Source organism: Somniosus microcephalus, chromosome 5 (genome assembly GCF_052327205.1).
Source record: "Somniosus microcephalus isolate GS21.2 chromosome 5, FLI_Smic_1.0, whole genome shotgun sequence".
Taxonomy (NCBI): domain Eukaryota; kingdom Metazoa; phylum Chordata; class Chondrichthyes; order Squaliformes; family Somniosidae; genus Somniosus; species Somniosus microcephalus.
The window spans coordinates 79,990,756-80,009,893 of NC_140991.1; positions in this window are offsets into that span (position 1 = coordinate 79,990,756).

A 19,138-nucleotide genomic window follows, 5' to 3' on the forward strand; every position below is an offset into this window, starting at 1 on the left:
TTTGCTGTTTGTAGTGTACATTAATGATTTAGATATGAATATAGGAGGTATGTTCAGTAAGTTCGCAGATGACACGAAAATTGGTGGAGTGGTAAATAGCAAGGAGGGAAGCCTCAGGCTACAGGACGATATAGACGGGATGGTTAGATGGGCAGAACAGTGGCAAATGGAATTTAACCCTGAAAAGTGTGAGGTGATGCATTTTGGGAGGACTAACAGGGCAAGGGAATACACAATAAATGGTAGGATCCTAGGAAGGACAGAGGATCAGAGGGACCTTGGTGTGCATGTACATAGATCCCTGAAGGCAGCGGGACAGGTGGTTAAAAAGGCATATGGGATACTTGCCTTCATTAGCCGAGGCATAGAATATAAGAGCAGGGAGGTTATGATAGAGCTGTACAAAATGCTAGTTAGGCCACAGCTGGAATACTGTGTGCAGTTCTGGTCGCCACAATATAGAAGGGATGTAATTACATTGGAGAGGGTGCAGAGGAGATTCACCAGGATGTTACCTGGGCTGGAGCGCTTCAGCTATGAAGAGAGACTGGAAAGGCTGGAGTTGCTTTCCTTAGAGCAGAGAAGGCTGAGGGGGGACCTGATTGAGGTGTACAAAATTATGAGGGGCATAGATAGGGTAGATAGAAAGGAACTTTTCCCCTTAATAGAGGGGTCAATAACCAGGGGGCATAGTTTTAAGGTAAGGGGCAGGAGGTTTAGAGGGGATTTGAGGAAAACCTTTTTCACCCAGAGGATGGTTGGAATCTGGAACTCACTGCCTGAAAGGATGGTAGAAGCAGGAACCCTCACAACATTCAAGAAGCATTTAGATGAACACTTGAAACGCCATAGCATACAAGGCTACGGACCAAGTGCTGGAAAATGGGATTAGACTAGACAGGGCTTGATGGCCGGTGCGGACACAATGGGCCGAAGGGCCTCTTTCTGTGCTGTATAACTCTATGACTATGACTCTATGAAGTACTGGAGGCTCTGACAGGTTTTGCGAGCGCGATGTCTGCAAATGTGCAGAAAATGGAGGAGTTCATCTCCAACATGAGCACCACCGTGTCGCAGGCGATGCTGACTGTAGGCTCTTCCATGGAAAGGATGGCCACATGCATGGAGCAGCTAATGCACCACTCACAGGAGCACATGTTATCTACGGAGAATTGATGACAGAGGCTCAGAGACCTCCTGTCTTGGAGGGATGTCAGCGTAGACATGGGTCCTCATGGTTCCATTGATGTGCAGCAAGGTGCTCTCCCAGCTCCTTGTTAGCAGGGAAGTGCGGGTGGCCCATGAAAGGGATGACGGTAAGAAGGGACATGGAAGTGGGGGCTCCTCTCAAAGCGCTTAACCTTCTCTCCCATTGCCACCCCCTCAGTCAGAGCCCCAGATGGCTCCTCGGATCGCAATGGTCGAGTCTGCCCCTGCACAGTTGCAGGAGGAGCAGACTTTGGCGGGGCCATCAGAGGCGCCAAAACCCAGAGGACGTCTGCCAAGTGTGTCTAAGCAGTCGCAGCAGGGAAGTGAACAGGTTGCCTCTACCTCTGCTGAAGCCACAGGAGTAGCACCTCGTAGAAGCACGTGGAAGAGAAAGATGACACACAAGTAGATTCACAAGGGTAGCCAATGTTAATGGCAAGATTCCGTTAATGTATTGTCAACCATTAAAATCTTTATTTTCACCATTTTGCCATCTTGGATACATTTGTGTGCACCTTTGGAAGTGGTTTAGTGAGTTGCAGTGACTGGTGAGACATTACGGAACCGCCAGCAATGGTGGTCAGTGTGAAAGGAATGGTTTGGTCATTGTAGGGATTCTTTATGGTGTTGCTGTGGGGTGGTGCCAACCTGGTGCGGCATGTGGCAGCCATATGGGTTTACAGCATAAAGTAAAATCTGGCCATGGTGAGGCCATCCTTGGCCTCCCGGGCAGCAATGTGCTCGGGTGCTGGTGGGATCTGGGCCGCAAGTTCCTCCAGCTCCTGCTCATCGTATTCCAGCTGATGCTCCTCCTGCTCCTCCTTCTCTGAAGAGGCTGTGCGCTCCGTGCCTTGCTCCTCATGCACCGCTAATTGTCGCTGCTGCGCTATGTTGTGCGGGGCGCAGAAGACCTAGACGATTCTGGAGACCCTAGTTGGTACTGAAGGGATCCTCCAGACCTGTCGAGGCATCTGAAGCACATTTTGAGCATGCCTATTGTCTGCTGTTTGACACATCTGGTGGAAATGTGGCTTTCATTGTATCTCTCCTGGGCCTCTGTACTTGGCCTCCTCAAGGGTGTCATGAGCCACATCTTCAGTGGATAGTCCTTGTCTCCAAGCAGCTAGATGGAAAGTATGTTTGGAGGAGTGAAGAGCTGAGGGAGGGTGGACTGACAAAGGATGAAAGAGTCATGGCAGCTACCAGGGAACATGGTACACACATGCATGATGATCTTCCTATGGTTGCACACCAGCTGCACATTGAGGGAGTGGAAGCCCTTGCAGTTGACAAAGACTCCTGGGTTATGATGGGGTGCCCTGATGGCCACATGTGTGCAGTCAATGATGCCCTGCACCCGTGGGAAGCCAGCCAGAGTGGCAAAGCCGAGCGCCCGCTCAGTAACACAGGCTTCATCAGTGGCAAAGTTGATATAATTGGCTGACTTGTCAAAGATGGCATCGGTGACCTGTGTGATGCATCTGTGGGTGGCCGACTGCAAGATGCCACAAATGTCTGCTTCAGATCCCTGCAAGGAGCCTGAGGCGAAGAGATTGAGGACAATGGTGACTTTGACAGCCACTGGTAAGGCATGTTCACTCACTCCTCTGGGCTACAGGTTGTGCTCCAGCAATGCGCAAATGTCTGTGATGACCTGGCGCGATAGCCTAAGCCTCCTTTGGCACTGCTGCTCAGTCATGTTGAGGAAGCTCATCCTCTGCTTGTATACCCTGTGTTGGGTGTATCGCCTCCAGCACGGTGCAGCTCTGCACTGATGCCCTCTCTCCTGTGCAGCATCAGGTGGTTAAGGAGAAGGTTGGTGGTGTTGTTGGTGCTGCTGGTGTTGAGGCTCATTGTGGTCCGATTATGAGGACCAAGGTGAGACAGTATAAATGGCACCCATGCTGATGGAATAGATTGCAGGTCAAGTAGAGATCAGAGGAGTAAGCTGTCAATGGAGTAATAGGTTGGAGACTTTGCTGGAAGCACTTGCAGCCTGTAGAAAGCTAAATGTGTACTGGAAATGCAGTCAGCAACAGCTTCTGCCTGAGGAAAGTGACCAGCTGTGAGATGGGAGCTTTGATAGTACATTTCATGCTGTCATCTAATCAGCTGGAGCAACGGCCACTCAACTCCCACCTCGGGCTGACAGACATAGTTCCCGAGCTGTGTAAATCCCATGGGCAGCCAGGGAAATTCAAAAGGTGGGCAGAAAAAGGCTCTTAAGGGTCTGACAAGTACCTGTTAATATGAACATAAGAACATAAGAAATAGGAGCAGAAGTAGGCCATTAGGCCCCTCAAGCCTGCTCCGCCATTCAATAAGATCATGGTTGATCTGGTCTTGGCCTCAACTTCACTTTCCTTCCTGTTCCCCATAACTCTTGAATCACTTATCGTTCAAAGATCTGTCTATCTGCACCTTAAATATACCCAATGACTGAGCCTCCACAGCTCTCTGGGGTAGAGAATTCCAAAGATTCATGACCCTCAGAGAAGAAATTCCTCCTCATCACTGTTTTAAATGGGTGACCCCTTATCCTGAACTATGCCCCCTAGTTCTAGGTTCCCCCACGAGGGGAAACATCCTTTCTGCATCCACCCTGTCAAGCCTCCTCTGAATCGTATACGTTTCAATCAGATCACCTCTCATTCTTCTAAACTCAAATGAGTATAGGCCCAACCTGCTCAACCTTTCTTCATAAGACAACCCCTTCATTTCAGGAAACAACCTAGTTAACCTTCTCTGAACTGCCTCCAATGCAAGTATATCCCTCCTTAAATAAGGAGACCAAAACTGTACGCAGCACTCAAGGTGTGGTCTCACCAATGCCCTGTACAGTTGTAGCAAGACTTCCCTACTTTTATACTCCATCCCCCTTGCAATAAAGGCCAACATTCCATTTGCCTTCCTAATTACTTGCTGTACCTGCACGCTAACTTTTTGTGTTTCATGTACAAGGACCCCAAGATCTATCTGTACCGCAGCATTTTGTAGTCTCTCTCCATTTAAATAATAATTTGCTTTTTTATTGATCACCTCTCTGGAATCAAGTTTATCTATTCCCTTAAAGATTTTTAATTCCTCATTAAAATCTACCCTCACATTGTCCCACATTATACTCCATCTGCCAATTTTTTTCCCACTCACTTAACCTATCTATTTCCCTTTGCAGATTCTTTGTGTCCTCTTCACAACTTGCTTTCCCACCTATCTTTGTATCATCAGCAAATTTGGCTACATTACACTCGGTCCCTTCATCCAAGTCATTAATATAGATTGTAAACAGCTGAGGCCCCAGCACTGATCCCTGTGGCACTCAACCAGTTACAGTTTGCCAACCTGAAAATGATCCATTTATCCTGACTCTCTGTTTCCTGTTAGTTAGCCAATCCTCTATCCATGCTAATATATTACTCCCAACCCCATGAGCTTGTGCAGTAATCTTTTATGTGGCACCTTATCAAATACCTTTTGGAAATCCAAATACACAACATCTACTGGTTCCCCTTTATCCACCCTGCCCGTTACCTCCTCAAAGAACTCTAGCAAATTTGTCAAACATGATTTCCCTTTCATAAAACCATGCTGACTCTGCTTGACTGTATTATGATTTTCTAAATGTCCTGCTACTGCATCCTTAATAATGGACTCCAGCATTTTCCCAATGATAGATGTTAGGTTAACTGGTCTATAGCTTCCTGATGTGAACTAGGTCGCCCACCTCTGCCGGTCGGGTCGCTGCCACACCGGCAAACATGCATGCCCGAGGGAAAGGCGCATAGGGGTGGGATGACGGAGGGTTCTTGACCCGCTGCAACTTTTTTCAAATTTCCCACCTGACCCGCTACCAATTGCGCCCGCATGGACCCCAGAAAATTCCGGTCTAGTTCTTTTGTATATGTAAATAAGGGGTTTAACACCTGGTTTGCCCGGAGGCATTCCACCCATTGCAATCAGGGAAACTAATCCTAGGGATTGCCTGCTACGCCCATCCAAGAAGGTAAGAAACTTAGCTGATTGTGGAACCAGGAGAAGCAGGAGTGCTGCTAGTTACAGCTTTGTGAAGCTTCCATAAGAACCCAACTCTCCCCAAACACAAGAAAGGATTCTACATTCTTCTTATCAAGACCCCCCAGCCCAGACCCACGCCCAACAAATCAACTTAATGTAAGTGCAGTCTGAAAGAAAAGAAAGATTTGCATTTATATAGCACCTTTCACAACCACCAGATGTCTGAAAGCGCTTTACAGCCAATGAAGTACTTTTTGAAGTGTAGTCACTGTTGTACTGTAGGAAACGCGGCAGCCAATTTGTGCACAGCAAGGTCCCACAAACCGCAATGTGATAATGACCAGATAATCTGTTTTTTAGTGATGTTGATTGATCCACTTTCAGTGATAATGGAGTGCTTTGTTGGAGCAGACCTTGGAATAAAGTGCACTTTTTACTAATTACACCCTTAGAGGTTAATTTGGCCAGGGTCCAACAGTCAACCTAAATACATCAAATTGTGTGCTAAAGTTTATGTGGGGTTCTCCTAAGCACATGGAAAAAAGGACAGGTATGGACCATCAGGCCCAACAAAGTTCACTATCCACTAGACATTACTACCCAAGCTAACTCCTGGGCGAGTCAGAAAAACGTGGTAATTTCAGAAAAAGTTCTCGGAAATTCCTCCCCAACTTACTTTCAGGTAGCTCTCAGGAGACAATGGTTACCCATGATTCATTGACATACTTAACTGACTTAACTAACCTACATCTTGCAACCTCCCCTGCCCCCGCCCACCACCAATCCCCCATGACCTTAGGGAATATAGGGACATACAGGAATAGACGAGATCCTTCCTAATCATTGGGCCAATCCCAACACTTAGATTTCATATCTAACTTTGCCTACCATACGCTTCAGTAGCCTGGTCTGCCAAAAACCTATCCATTGCCCTCCTGAAATTTATAACATCCTTCGCTACCGCTGTCTCCATTAGTAGACCCTCTGTGTGAGGAAGATATATCTTAACTGTGTGTTCCCCCTTTATACCCAAATTTGAATTGAATGTATGTTCTTGTCCTAGGTTTTCTGTTAATATTGATCACCTCTCTGGAATCAAGTTTACCTATTACCTTAAAGATTTTAAATTCCTCATTAAAATCTACCCTGTCATTTTTTTCCAATCTTTCCTCATGTATTTTCAATATTTTTAAATAGCAAAAATATCACATTCGGAGCCAGACTGGGCCAAACTAAAATTACTCTAATATTTATTTACACGTAGGCAATACGATCAGCACGAGGCAATATTGTCATACATATACAGCACAGAAAAGTCCTCTTAAAGAGCTTTTGGCTCTTTCAGGTGTTATCCAGTTAAAACGTCTTTTGTAGTTTTAAAGGCACATACTCCAATAAACTTTTCTCTAGCAATGTATTTCAATTTCTTGAGGTGTTGGTATGTGCAACATCAACATGAAACAACTGGGGGGAATTTTAACCTAAAAAAAACGGGTGGGTTTGGAGCATGGGGCTAGTTAAATGGTTAAAAATCGGATTCCCGACCTGAACCCGCCTCCAACCCACCCACTTCCGGTTTTAACGGAGGCGGGACGGGAAGCAGGATGGGGGCGGGCAGCCAACCCACTCCCAGAAGGCGGGGCATCAATTTAAATATTATAATGAGGCTGGAAGCCTCTTTTTTAACCTCCAATTTGTTTTTAAACTGCATGTGGATGCGTTTTACTCACTTCGTAAGACCCAGCAGTTACAGCAAGGCGGGGACTGCTGCATCCAGGTGGTAAGTGCCTTTATACCTACCTCCTGGATCCAGGGTCACTACATAGCCCACCCCCCACAATCGGAGACCCCACCACAAGGCCTACTATAACCCCCCAGGCCTCCCCCACCGCCACTGATTAAACTGAGGCCGGCCCCGATACGCTCTCCCCCCACCCCGATCTTCCGCCCGATCCCCTCCTGGGTTTCTCGACCACCTCGGAGCACCCCATCCACCCTGCCCCCAACCCACCTTCCTCCTTAAAATCAAGTCCAGTGTTCCCTTCTGATAAGCTTAGTTTTAGAATGAACTGCAGATAGACCTGTGTAAGGTAACTTACCTTTGAAGTTAAAAATGTCAATCAAAAAAGAAAGATTTGCATTTTTAAAGCATCTTATCACATCTCTCAAAGTGCTTCATGTACAATGAATTACTTTTAGGTTCAGTGACTTGTGTAGGCTGAATGAAGCTTGATTCATTAAGGAGCCCTGTGTGCTATGCTCACTGACCTACATTGGCTCCCGGTCCAGCAACACCTCAAATTTAATGGCCCAGATTATGCCTTCAGTGGCAAATCAACAGCACCAGCCATTCATTACACTTACACTTGCCCACAGACTTTCTGTGGGCTTTTGCACTGGAAGTTGCGGTGATTAGAAATCAATTTTGGCGCAACGCCCTCTACAGGGGATCTGGGACCTGTGTGAACAGGGAAAGCAATGGTGTATTTCCTTAACCAATCAGATTGAAGAATGCTTACTGCGACACGCAGCTAAAAAGAAAAAAGGAAAGACTTGCATTTATATAGCGCCTTTCACGACCACTGGACGTCCCAAAGCGCTTTACAGCCAATGAAGTACTTTGGAAGTGTAGTCACCATTGTGATGTAATGTTAGTTAGAATATTTATTTCAATGCAAAATAAAGAGCAGAAAAGAAAGGTGGGATTGAGAGAGAGATAAAAGAGAGAGAAAGAAAGAGTTACAAAAAAATTATTTACTTTTTAAATTTATTTTAAATCTCCAACAATAATTAAAATCTGAAGGAATGAGACCCCTTACTTGTAAAAGTTAATTTTCAGTGCCAGAGAGGTTGTTTTGCAGTAATTAAGACTTATAACACCGTTAAATATCCATTTACACTAGAATGGACAAGCCGTAACTTTTTCTAGCCAGTTTGGTGGGTATCTAATGCGTAACTACCGCAAATTCACGCCATTCCATGTATTTCAGTCTCTTGGCGAGATACTGGTATAGCACAGCTTCTGGAGGAGCAGGGCAATTCAGACAGCAATTTCCTGATTTCTATGTTTAACTACATGTGTGTGGTCACCGGAAGTTGCGGTCCCATTTACTCTTTAATAACAGTGAGCGCTGATAGCCTCACTGTTATTTTTACCACAAAATCTGGGCCAATATTCTCTTCCTTGTGTTCAAATTCCTTTTATGGACTCGCCCCTCCCTATCTCTAACTTTCTTCAACCCAATAACCCTCCGAGAACTCTGTGTTCCTCCAATTCTGGCCTCTTGTGCCTCATCAATTTCCTTCACCGCAACATTGGCAGCCGTGCCTTCAGCTGTCTAGGCCCCAAGCTCTGGAGTTCACTCCTTAAACCTCTCTACCTCTCCTCCTGTAAGATGCTCCTTAAAACCTACCTCTTTGACCAAGCTTTTGGTTACATGTCTTAATATCTCCTTATGTGGCTCGATGTCAAATTTTGTTTGATAACGCTCCTGTGAAGTACCTTGGGATGTTTTACTATTTTAAAAGCCATATAAATGCAAGTTGTTGTTGATTAAACCATATATCAAAGTAAAATACTATTTTGACAATAAATGCCTAATAAGTCTTCAAGATTAAAAAATGGCTATAGCCTCAGTGCATTCTAAATATCTACAGAATTCCATCTACCAGCCACAGTAATACAATGATGCATGGATGACCATGGTGTTAAAATTCAAGTTTATTAACATTATTACACAAATAGAGACTAACTACTAACCTCATCTTAATTAATCTTTGATCAAAACAATGTTCTTATAGTCAGCTAGTCTCTGGTCCTCCGTTTTAAAACTTAGGAAAAGAACAGCACCATTTCAAATCAAAACAGAATACTGGAAACAAATAGTAGATCAGTCACACCTGCAGCAAGAACAGGCAAGTTAATGTTTTATCAGAACTGAAAAAATGAAAAATGAACAGCATTTAAATAGAATCAGCGCAAAGGAAAAGGGGAATGGGGAAAAAAAACACACACCAGTGAAATGACCTGTAATGTATGTAAAAGAAAAACAGGAGATGGTTAGATAGCAGAGATTATATTTACACAAGACAAATGAAGCCATGTAGTTCTTCAATTTACATAAGTTCTTACTGCTCCTGCTACTTGAACACCCCGAGGCCAAAAATCTGTGGAGGCAACATCCCAGAGTAAGTGCCAGGATGTGCCTGTTGGGAACCTCCATTGCTGACCTCTGGACTTTTCAGGGTCAGGGATAGGTTCTCTACTTTTAATAATCCAGGCAAGCATCCACACCATTAGGGACACACTTCAGGCAACCACCAGTGGGAATGGGAGGCCACAAAATGTGGCATAGGATGTCTGCCCCTTTATAAAGGAAGGCAAAAAATACTTACAACGTTTAAAAATCTTTGGGGTGCAGCCAAGTCCCAGGTAGGGAAAGTCAGAGCCCACCAAACTCCTGCCAAATATACAGCAACATTACGCTGGAAGGGTCACTGATTTTCCACTGTTCAAACTGTTTTACTTCCTGTGCTGCTCACATATTGACTGTCGCCAGAAGAAGAAAGTCAAGCACATCCTCCATGTCTATACTGCAGTTTTGAACTGCCACTGTGAGCTATTGTTTTCAGCTTGTGGTTCTCACATTCCAAGTTGACATTGACCTCTTCACAACTCACAGGAGAGATCAAGCATTCAGCTACTTTGAAAAGGCTACAATCTCACTACTATGCTGCTTTCTCACTTACTGTTCTCTATTGGACTGACCTGCCTGCCCTGGTCAGAAAATAAAGCAGCAAAATAAGGATTGTCATAGCAACTGTAATGCCAGCAAGGAAGGGAATTATACAAACTCTCCTAGGTCTCCAGTTCAAAATTAAAGCTCTTCACTCTTACGACTTACACACCCTGCACCCTGGTACACTCTAGATTCTATATATATTTATATCTGGTTAACATCAAGTGCAGTTAGTTAACTCCTATAGCTGTTTAGTTAGCATTATTAGTCAGCTAGCCCTACAACAATGAAACAAAAAATAAGACTGACTTTCATAAATGTGTCCGGACACTTAAATGTTACCCTACCCTAGCACTCATGGGGGTGGTCATTCTGGCTGTCTGCCTCTCTTCTGTGGCTATCTCCGTGCCTGGGTGGCCCTGGAGAGGGAGCAGGCAGTGTCCGCTGGCACAGTTAAGACATTCTGTGACCAGTGGGTGCCGCATGGTCTGGAGTGCATAGTCGATATTGTAAATAATAATACTGTATATAATATAATGGCCCGGATGTTGCTGTCAGCGGTGAAGTGACGGCGCTCACTGCTGACCTCAAAGAAAGCTGCCCACAAAGATCTTGCAATCTCTGTGGCATGGATTTCACCTTTCCTGATGTTAATTTCATTCTGGTATCACCTATAAGGGATCTGCAGTGTCCAGCTACAGTGATGTCATGAAGCAGGCTAAACAGCCAATCACATTGAAGAATTCTCACAGACAGCAAACCAGGAAGTAAAAAGCACTGATTATCCTTCACTTTTTAATCATTTTACAGAGAGCAAAATAAAGATTGTAACACGCACATGGGATTAAGGTAGAAGCTGAAATATCAAAAACAAACTTTATTGTTTTTAATTATTTTAAAAATCATGGAATTTTTATCATGTAATGTAGGAAATGAGACTCCACATATAAAATTAGTTTTTTGGGGCCAAAGAGGTTGTTCAGCAGTAATTATGACTTATAACACCATTAAAAAATCAGTTACATCTCATTAAACAAGGCTTAACTTTTTTAAGGGTTTTTACAGCGAGAATAGAGTGCAGAAAGCTGAAGATCATGTCAATTCACTGATTCTGCATTGATTGCAATGGTGAGGACTGCAACAGTGCACTCTGTGGATGAGCAGGGTATCACTGACAGCAATTCCGGATTTCCACATTTAATTACTCCAGAAGTTGCTGGCAGTTTTACACAGTAATGTCGGCGAACACTAACAATTTTACTATCATTACAACTGCAAATTCTGGGCCATTGATTTAATTGGATAAGTTTCCTTTTTCTTTTTATATGATTTAGGCGTTATTAGTTGAAAAAAAAACCCTACCGTAGCTGGAAACTATGGTGATGAAATCACATTACCTATCTAATACAAATTAAATGTACTATACCAGTTAATCTGCTACATGACTTGAATGGTTTTGTCTGTAGCAACACGTAATTTTATAATTTACATCAATATTCTGTTTGTTATGTTTAGCTAATTTGCTTGAGGAAATAATGACTTGGTTGGATAATCTATGGCTTATATTTGTGACTACTCGTCATTAAATCTTGATTTTGTACTTGCAGCCCAACACTGTTTAGAAATGTGATTGTATGTCATTCTGACGACCATGTTAGTTATAAACCATTTTAATTCTGAAATCAGTCCAACAGTAATTGCATCTCATGAGTGTGTCCATACTGCCCATTATCTAATTGTATGATAGTATAAACCTGCAATGTAACAATAGGACCCCCTTGTGATCTGAACTGGATATTATGGGGTAGAATTTTCATGGGGGTTCTCCCAATCTCCCACTGCCATTTAAGCGGAAGATCAGCAGAAATCCAGAGAAAAGATTTATTTACGTATTTTGTCTGGGGTTTCTGCTGTTCTTGCACTGAAGGTACGGCAACAGATTAGAAATCCCCACAAAATTCCAGGTGTGTGTCTTTTGTACTTGCTCCCACAGGCGCTTCACCAATCTTTTTGAAGGCGGACTGAAACATTTGGTGAAACAAGGCCAGATACGAATTGTAAGCTGTTTTATTTCACAGACAGTAAGTGAACATACAAAGTGACAGTCAAAGCAAATTCCACCTACTTAATTCAATCTAGCTTGTCTCCTCCAACAAAAAAATAATGAAGCATATGCACTGTCACTTTCATGGACTGACTTACTTGTTCTTCGTATGCCTTTCTATCTAGACAGTTTCTAACTGCAAGACCCAACCTCCTTCATTTTTAATTTCCAGCTCAGGCCAAAAGGAAAAAAAAGCACTTGCATTTATATAGTGCCTTTCACAACCTTAGAACCTCCCAAAGTGCTTTATAGTACTTTTAAAGTGTAGTCACTGTTGTAATGTAGGATGTAAATATTTGTTGGCCATCAGAGATGAAGTGACAAATTGCTTAATGTACTTGGTCATCTTGGCTAATGGCCCGTTCACTGTCATTACCCCTCTGAAGCTGACCGTAACTTCAGGATTTAGCGCATGCGCATTTAAACGTGGAAATCCTGAAGTTGCAGTCAGTCAATCACTGCTCTGCCACAGGTTGCACTGTGAAACTCCCCATAGTGGAAATTATTGAAATCAGTTGAACTGACGAGAACTTAAGCTTTTCTGATCTAATTGTGTTGTTGAACACCACATTAAAAGTTAAGCCTTGTGGAATAGGTGTAACTGGGGATTTAATGGCGTATTGACTGCTGAACAACCGTTCTAGCCCTGAAAAACCAATTTTCTATTTGTGGAATGTCAAATTTCTCCATTATGATAGATAATAACTAGAATTTTAAAATAATAATAGAAAATTCTTTTATTTAAAAAAAAATTGTTTTATGATATTTCAGCTTCTACCTTATGCCCAATCTTTATTTTGCTCTCTGTAAAATATTTAAAAAGTGAATTGAATCAGGGCTTTTTATTTCCTGGTTTGCTGTCTGTGAGAATTCTTCAATGTGATTAGGTGCTTAGACATCTTGATGATGTCACTGCTGTATCATGCTGGGTATACCCTTTTGACAGCACCACAATCAATTTAACATGGAGAAACCTAAAGCTTTTGCCACAGAGATCGCAAGATCTGTGTGGGCAGTTTTCATTGTGGTCAGCAGTGATTACCGATGCTTCGCCGCTGACCACAAATGCCGTGCCAATAGACCTTCATTGTATCAGTTTGAAATAGACTTTAAGTTGTGACATTCCGAAAACTGGCTCCTGTGGTTTTAATGCACTTTCTTCATTGCCTGTGTCTGTGGCTTTCCTTTTAAACCTGTGCGAATCCACTTGATTTTAAAATGCAACTCTTGGTTTTATAATGAATTTGAATGGAATCCTAAAACTATTCCTTGAAAAAAAAATCAAAATATGTGTCAGCATGTCCCCTGTTCCGCAAACAGAAAATGCTGGAAATACTCAGCAGGTCAGGCGGCATCGGTGGAGAGTGAAACAGAGTTAACGTTTCAGGTCGAAAGGACATCGGCCTGCTGAGTATTTCAAGCATTTTCTGTTGTTATTTCAGCAACTTTGTGCTTGAGTGAATGCAACTGGAGACAGTGCTACAAGTGTATTGCCCTCGATATTCAAACCATCCAGGAGTTGTCACATCCAGCAATATCCACACGTGTACCACAAGTATTACTGTAACCCTTTTAAACTTTAACTAACTTATGCTATATAACATATAAAAAATTGAACTTATATTACAAGTTATAAAATTCTAAATAGTGAATCCAACTAAATGCAATACCTTGGCTTCCCCCAATTTAGAGCAAAGTCACTCCACAATCTGCTGTGCTCTTTTGCTAGTTTGCTGCACCTTTGTGCACTCAGACAGCTCACTGATACAATACTATGCATAAGTACCGATTGTAGAGAAAATATATTCTAATCTTCCTCAATTGCATAGACACTACAGGGCCAGTTTTACAAGTGCCCAATGCCCAGACATATCAGGTAATCACAGGAGCACAATTTTCCATTACATTTACGAATGGAAAATGTGGTCAGATCAAATTGCGATTTCCCGTATCTTGTGAGCGAGCCAGAAATCCTGCTTTTGATACTGGCAGCACACGTTCGTAAAATCAGCTTTCAGATTTTAATGAAGACTAATCAAATGAGACGGCCTAAGGAATTCAGATTAATTTCTACGTTTGAACAGTCACACTTGTGATACTGGTTTGTTTACAGAATGTTGCTGTCAAAATAAATTCTTCCCTCCGCAATCATGTCACTTATTCTATCCTCAGGATATGATTTTTGAGCATGGGTCTACAGTGGATTGTCTAATGGAAAATTGTATCACATAGGACTATTATCTCCTTGTTTCTGTTGTAGAAAATCCTATTTATCATTTTAAGTTACAAGAACAATGAATTCTATGTGACTTAATGCTGTATTCGAGGTCTGATGCTCCTTTAATAGTTGGAGGAAGAAATGCACCACCCACTGTGGTACTGAGTCATGGAGATCAACAAGCTTCAGGGTTCAATCCTTAATCTGTGCTGAGTTAACTGGTATCAGCTGGAGGGGCAGTAGGGACACTGCGGTTGCCTCCAGGTTACAGGGGGAGAAAGTTAGCTAGGAGTCCTGCTTTTGATCACCATCTAGTACCTCCTGCAGGAAATGTATATGTACTGATGTTGGATGAGGACACTGCACTTTAAAGTTCCAAAAATCTGTGCTCTGTGATGGTAGGACATTGCTCGAAAGTCTTTCTGGTCTATTTTCACATATCTCTCACTGGCTGCTTCCAAGTGGTATTTGAAGAGGGCTGGGTTATTGTCACATGCCCACCATTTAAGTCAGGGTATGGTTTGCAATGTATGGAGACATAGAGGGAAATCAATGAATACTTAATAAAACTCCTTACAAAAAAAATATAAACTGGGGACTATGGAATGACCCTGAACTTACTGGAACTGCTTACTGTGGACTCTACTTCTTCATGCCCCAGTTAGAACATAGCAACATCCTGAAACATGCCAGAAGTACATCCAGCTTGAAAACGATTTATGTGTACAACAGTAGATTTGGCCATGTGATACCATATAATATAATATTATTTTGTACCATGATAACCAAATCCCAGTTAGTATCAACATGAGCACCACTGTTAATATGAATGTAGTATCTAGCTCAATATTGTCTGCCATCAAGTTGCATTTTATAAAAATGGTAGTACATGCATTATCCAGTGCTTTATGAAAAGCATTTGCTCTTTTATACAATTATTATACAATCCTATTCTGGTAAAAATTAACCTATTTTCTCTGTTCCTGTATTATAATCATCTCCAGATAAATATATTCCTAATCTGAACATAATTGTGATCCAAAAACAGAATTACAATTGCCAGAATTTCCTATTCCTAATATCTATGTTGCACTGAAATCCCCATCCAGATATTGATTAAATAGCAAGTTCTTATTGAAGCATAAAATTACACACAATTATTCACCTTTTTGAAGCTGAGCTCACTAATTACATTCAATCCACTGCCAACACTCATCTCAAGGCAAGAGCATACTTTAGAAACATATTCACTATTGTACAAACTTTTCCATCACAAGCAATTATTTAACTAGCCGATGATGGAAGGATTTTCAACTTATATATTACACAGCACATTATAGAAACCCTACTCCAAGTACCATATAGAAACCCCACTCCAAGTACCATATAGAAACCCTACTCCATGTACCATATAGAAACCCTACTCCAATTATAATATAGAAACCCTACTCCAAGTATAATATAGAAACCCTACTCCAAGTACCATATAGAAGCCCTACTCCAAGTATAATATAGAAACCCTGCTCCAAGTATAATATAGAAACCCCACTCCAAGTACCATATAGAAACCCTACTCCAAGTATAATATAGAAACCCCACTCCAAGTACCATATAGAAGCCCTACTCCAAGTACAATATAGAAACTGTACTCCAAGTACCATATAGAAACCCTACTCCAAGTACCATATAGAAACCCTACTCCATGTAACATATAGAAACCCTACTCCAAGTATAATATAGAAACCCTACTCCAAGTATAATATAGAAACCCTGCTCCAAGTTTAATATAGAAACCCTACTCCAAGTACCATATAGAAGCCCTACTCCAAGTACAATATAGAAACTGTACTCCAAGTACCATATAGAAACCCTACTCCAAGTTGTAGTGTATGTACCTTTAAGAGCCCCTGTGTACTGTAATACCGGTAGTGACCCCTCGGGTATATAAGCCTGTATAGCGTCTTGTATCTTTTAGTTCACCTCCAGACTTTGTTCAGTAAACACCTGTTAAACCAACTCCTGCATTCTGTGTCTCCATTAACACACGGATACAACAGTGGCGACGAATTGGAAATGGACTTACCTGCAATTCGGCAGCACCTCAATGAGATCGATTCCTCAGACGAAAGTCGAAGAAAAAAAAACAAAAAACTGTGGTTTCACCAGCTAGCCGGGCTGGTGGCAGGTACTGCACTAATCCTTCCTGGGCGGCGGGCTGGGGCTCGATCGGGTGGCTCTGCAGTGGGGCCGAGCAGCGAGTCGGAAGGCGGAGACAAACAGAGACAGAGGGTGGAGCATTCGGGAGACGGCCGGCGCTGCAAAGCAGGTCGGCGTTCGGACCAAGCAGAGGGAGGGAAAAGTCCCAGAGAGTCCGGCGGTAACGAGTCTCCAACTATTAAAAATATCTGTGTAAATAAAAACCGCGGAGAACAGCGTTGTCAGCAGCGGCAGCGGCGGGAAAGCGCCATTTTTTCTCGGCAGGGAAGAAAGGAAAGCGCGGGAGGCGCCATTTTTGATTTTCAGGATGCCTAAGACTGGCAATATTACGGCTTTCGATAGTGATATAGAGGATTGGACCACATATGTGGAAAGAGTGGAGGTATATTGCACAGCGAATGAAGTAGAGGATGATAAAAAGGCATCGGTACTTCTAAATCTGATGGGCGCAAGGACATACGGGCTGTTACGAAACTTAATCACTTCAGCCAAACCGATGGACAAGAATTTTAAGGAGATTGTTGATACCCTACAGGAGCACTTAAACCCAACACCGCTGCTGATAGCGGAACGATTCAAATTCTTAAGGAGGAATCAGCACAAGACTGAAAGTAACGCTGATTACCTCACTGAATAAAGAAAGCTGTCAAAGCACTGCCAATTCGGGGCAGGACTGGCAGATTCTCTACGAGACAAATTCGTCTGCGGTCTCCTAAGTGAAAACACAGAAAAGGCTACTTTCTGAGAAAGATTTGACACTGAACAAGGCTTTCAGTGTGGCTGTATCATACAAAGCAGCAGCAAGAGGAGCTGCAAAGATACAGCAAAAGCCACAGGACTTCGGCACCCATGAAATGACACGGGGTTTCGAGAGATGTTATCGCTGCGGCAGATCCACCCATGACCAGAGGGACTGCTGGTTCAAGGACAAAGCATGCAGGCAATGCGGAAAGATGGGACACATTGCACGTGTATGCCGATCTGGAAACAAAAAATCCACTGACAGAAAAAAAATCAATAAGAAAAGTACAGAAAGGTACAAATGATGACGGACAGTAGCTCCGAAGACCAGAAGAGCGATAGCGACTCCGGAAACAAGAGACTAAGCTGTCTCAAATTACATAATGTAATTGCCAAAGAAGATTACCAGACCATTTGGGTTACCCTCATGATAGCGGGGTCCCCAGTTAAAATGGAGCTAGATACAGGATCAGCTCTGACCGTCATAAGTCGACGGGATTACGAGCGACTATTTCCGTATATACCTTTGAAAGACACATCCATTATCTTGAAGACATATACGGGGCAGAAAGTATACCCCAGAGGGAAAATAAAGGTGCCTGTTGTATACAACGGCAAGGAAATACAGAAGTTGTATTTATACGTTCTGCAAGATGGTGGTCCACTGCTGTTGGATCAGGAAGATACGTTTAGACTGGCACTCCATTCAGGCACTGACGGTGACCAGTAAGAAAAAAAATGATGATGACGTCATACCTGAACGATTAAAAGACATCTTGGCCAGCGCCAAAGAAGTGTTTCAACAGGAACTAGGAACCTTGAAAGGCGTCACCGCCTCAATAAAAGTGGAAGATGCGGCAATTCCCAAGTTTTTTAAGGCAAGGCCGGTGCCATACGCAATTCGTCCAGCAGTCGAGGCAGAGCTGGAGAATTTGGAAAAGGCAGGCGTGTTATCCAAGGTAGACTGGAGCGAGTGGGCAACACCCATCATCCCGGTCATGAAGAAAACGTTGAATAATGATAAATCTGAAGAACAGAAAAATTCGCTTCTGTGGGGACTTCAAGGTGACTGTAAACCCGGTCCTTCACACGGTACAGTATCCTCTTCCGAGGATAGAAGATATTTTCACCTCACTATCCGGAGGGAAACATTTCACCAAAATTGACTTGGCACAGGCATATCTACAGATGGAGGTTGAGGAGGCCTCTAAAAAGTATCTCACGATAAACACACACACACACAACGGCCTGTACCAGTACAATCGACTGGTTTTCGGAGTAGCATCAGCTCCGGCTATCTGGCAAAGAGCTATGGAGCAAGTCCTGCAAGGGATTCCGGGGACTCAATGCTACCTAGACGACATCCTTGTAACAGGAGAAAACGACAACGAGCACCTTGCCAATTTGGAGCAGGTGCTCACTAGGCTGAGAGAACGGGGCCTACGAGCAAATCGCCCCAAGTGCGAATTTTTCCAGAAACAAATATCATATTGTGGCCATATAATTAACGAAGAAGGGTTGCATAAGTCATCTGAAAAAATTGAAGCGGTCATAAAAGCCCCAGCACCTGAAAATGTCTCACAATTAAAGTCGTTCCTGGGATTGATAAATTACTATCATAAATTTTTACCGAACTTGTCAACTGTTCTGCACCCACTTAACGCATTGCTACAAACGGGAGTAATTTGGAAATGGAGCGAAGACTGTAAACGTGCCTTCCATAAATGCAAAGGCTTGATCACGTCCAAGGAAGTGTTGGCTCATTACAACCCATCACTGCCAATCAGACTGGCGTGCGATGCATCCCCTTACGGCGTAGGAGCGGTATTATCGCATAGATTCCCTGATGGCTCGGAGCGGCCGATAGCTTTTGCGTCACGCTCATTGAACTCAGCT